This window comes from Penaeus japonicus, unplaced genomic scaffold (assembly GCF_977035675.1).
Source record: "Penaeus japonicus unplaced genomic scaffold, GWHDUDI00000001_assembly GWHDUDI00000019, whole genome shotgun sequence".
In the NCBI taxonomy this organism is placed as follows: domain Eukaryota; kingdom Metazoa; phylum Arthropoda; class Malacostraca; order Decapoda; family Penaeidae; genus Penaeus; species Penaeus japonicus.
This window is the reverse complement of record NW_028234421.1, coordinates 17,623,799-17,626,599: the sequence shown is the minus strand read 5'-3', so window position 1 is coordinate 17,626,599 and position 2,801 is coordinate 17,623,799. Positions and strand designations below refer to the sequence as shown.

The 2,801-nt window shown below is 35.5% G+C and overlaps 1 protein-coding gene across 2 annotated transcripts in view; it reads right to left on the bottom strand.

Annotated features, from left to right (window-relative positions):
* The window catches only part of LOC122257610 (excitatory amino acid transporter), a 36,552-nt gene extending 35,023 nt beyond the window's left edge, over positions 1-1,529 (bottom strand). For both annotated transcript variants that reach the window (XM_086547464.1, XM_086547463.1), the window contains exon 1: positions 1,011-1,529. The gene's annotated coding sequence lies outside the window, so the exon portion shown is untranslated. The remainder of the gene's footprint in view (positions 1-1,010) is intronic.
* Positions 1,530-2,801: the final 1,272 nt, after the last annotated feature.

The following is a 2,801-nucleotide window of genomic DNA, read 5'->3' as shown; positions in this document are numbered from 1 at the left end:
TCTATGAGAGGCCAAAGGAAAGGGAGGAGAAACTGTGGCAGCAGAGGTTTTATGGTGGTATTGTGTGGAATAAGGCAGTATGGTATCCTGCACTACTGTTGTTACATGGTATAATGGGTATTATTGTGTCAGAAATGCATATTGGAAGTATGTATAAGAGTATGCATGACATCATCCTATACAGGCTGTGAGGCCAGGCATGAGACCATGAACAGTGGCGGTTGGTGTTGTAAATGTGAATGAAAGAATGAAAATATTACGTTGGCATCATGATCATGTTTTAAGAAATCCAAACTGAAGGTACTTTATCAGATGACTTAAATGTTGACCAGCTTAAAAATCCTAGTAAACACGTAGATATAAGCTTTTACGTAGATATAAGCTTTTAGGGAGCTAGTAATGCTGACTAATAATCAGAGTAGTTAATGTGATGGCGATGATAATGATGATAATGATGATGGTGATGATGATGATAATGATAATGATGATGATGATGATGAGGACGATGATGATGATAATGATGATGGTGATGATAATGATAATGATGATGATGATGATGATGATGACGATGATGATAATGATGATGATGATGAAATGATGATGATAATGATGATGATGATGATAATGAAGATGACTAATGATGATATCAGTATATAATGGCAGTTATATATTTTTTAGGAGATTTAGGATGATAACATTAAACTAGAGGCAGATTGAAACATGAAAAAAAGTAAGTCACCGATAGAAGGAAGCAAACAAACATAGAACAGAGAGCTCAGTGAGAATACCAAGCTCTCTCAATCTGACATTAATGTAACTATCAGTGACCCCGCCGGTGGATGCCAAACCGGCTCTGTAACGACTGACAGGCGAAATCAGTTACGTGTGGATGTATCAAAGATATTTATACTGAATTCATGTGCTCTATTAGAACGATCTAAACCATCTTATTGGAACCCACATACATAGTTTGGAATCACAATCCATTCTACATACACACGATTACTTACCAGTTAAGGGTGCTTTTTTAGTAGATGTCTACGATCTTGGTCTTCAAATTAACACACGCATATGTCCATTACGTAGTGAAATGTGTGTTTTACTCCATAGATTTTCCCATATCAAATCGCAACTTTTTATACACGGATCTCTTCAAAGATAGTAAGTAGTAACGGGATGTCTGCCGAGGATGTGTCTCTGTGTGCTATGAATAGGAAAGGGCCAAGGTTCATTCACAGAGCTGCGCGTCACCTCAAGATAAACTCCGAAGACGTATCAATATATTCGAAGAACTTGCAATCAGTTCTTTGACGCCACCGACGGTCTCTCACTACGAAATGCGTTGCAAAAATGGAAAAGGGCTTCCTTAATTCAAGTCCAACTTAGAGAGCAATTCCTGCAGCACCCAAAATAGCAGTAACAGCAGCATCAGCAACAGAAAGGTGAGATCAGCAGGAGCAGCAGAAGAACTGAAGCAGGGAGGGAGAGACGCGCCAGGGACCGGAGGAGTCGAGATCCTGGCCCAGTTTGAGGGCCAAAGACGCGGTCAACCAGCAGGCGCGGCCAACCTGCGTCGACCATCGCCTCCGCTCTAATCCGCCTCGACCTTGCGCCATTGAACCGGGGTTTTGGCCTCATTCCTAACCAAACAGCAGGACACTCAGCCCGACAAATACTGCTAGAAACGAAGACAGAGGAGATGGTTAAATAGCTAAAGAGAAAAGGCAAAACACTGCTGCTTTAATCTAATTTAATTTAACATCACTGATAAAAAAAAGAAAAAAAACCTTGACGAAGACATATCGTATCGCATTAACACATACACTTGAAATCTGATTTTGGAACGAAGGTTGTCAGACCGCGAGCAAAGGCGTGTGAATGAATTAAAGTCGCCATGTGTGAGTATCTGAGAATGAATGATGTAAGTAGTAAGATATACTATTACTACTAATGATAATGATGAAACTTATTTTGATATTGATTATGATCACAGTTTAAACAAAAATATGACACTGATGATATAATTCTCATGGCAATATTTAGAATGTTAATATTGAAGATAATGATTTTAATACTGCTGATGATAACTCTGATAATGACAACAAAATTGATGATGATATTAATAATAATGAGGATAATAAATATCATGATGATCATAATGATAATAACAATAATAGTGGCAATGATAATGATAATAACATTATATCATTAATCCACCTTTTCCTCCTACTAATAATAATGGTGATAATATGAGAAAAAAACGCAGCAATAATGATAGCAATAACATCCATAATGGTAATAAAAGTGGTAAAAAATAATGATAATGATAATGATGATAAGTGAATGATATGAATGATAATAACAATAATATGCAATGAATAATGATAATAACTATTATTCATTAATCCACCTATTCCTCATACAATAATAATGTGATAATATGGAAAAAACGCAGCAATAATGATAGCAATACACCCATATTTGGTAATAAAAGTGGTAAAAAATATTGCTGAATGAACTGATGATACTGAATGATAATGATAATAACATTATATCATTAATCCACCTTTTCCTCCTACTAATAATAATGGTGATAATATGAGAAAAAAACGCAGCAATAATGATAGCAATAACATCCATAATGGTAATAAAAGTGGTAAAAAATAATGATAATGATAATGATGATAATAATCATAGTGATAATGGTGATGATAATGATGATAGTGATACTAATACTGTTAGCAATGATAATGTTACTGCTTCTACTACTACTATTGTTGATAATAATCATAACAATGATG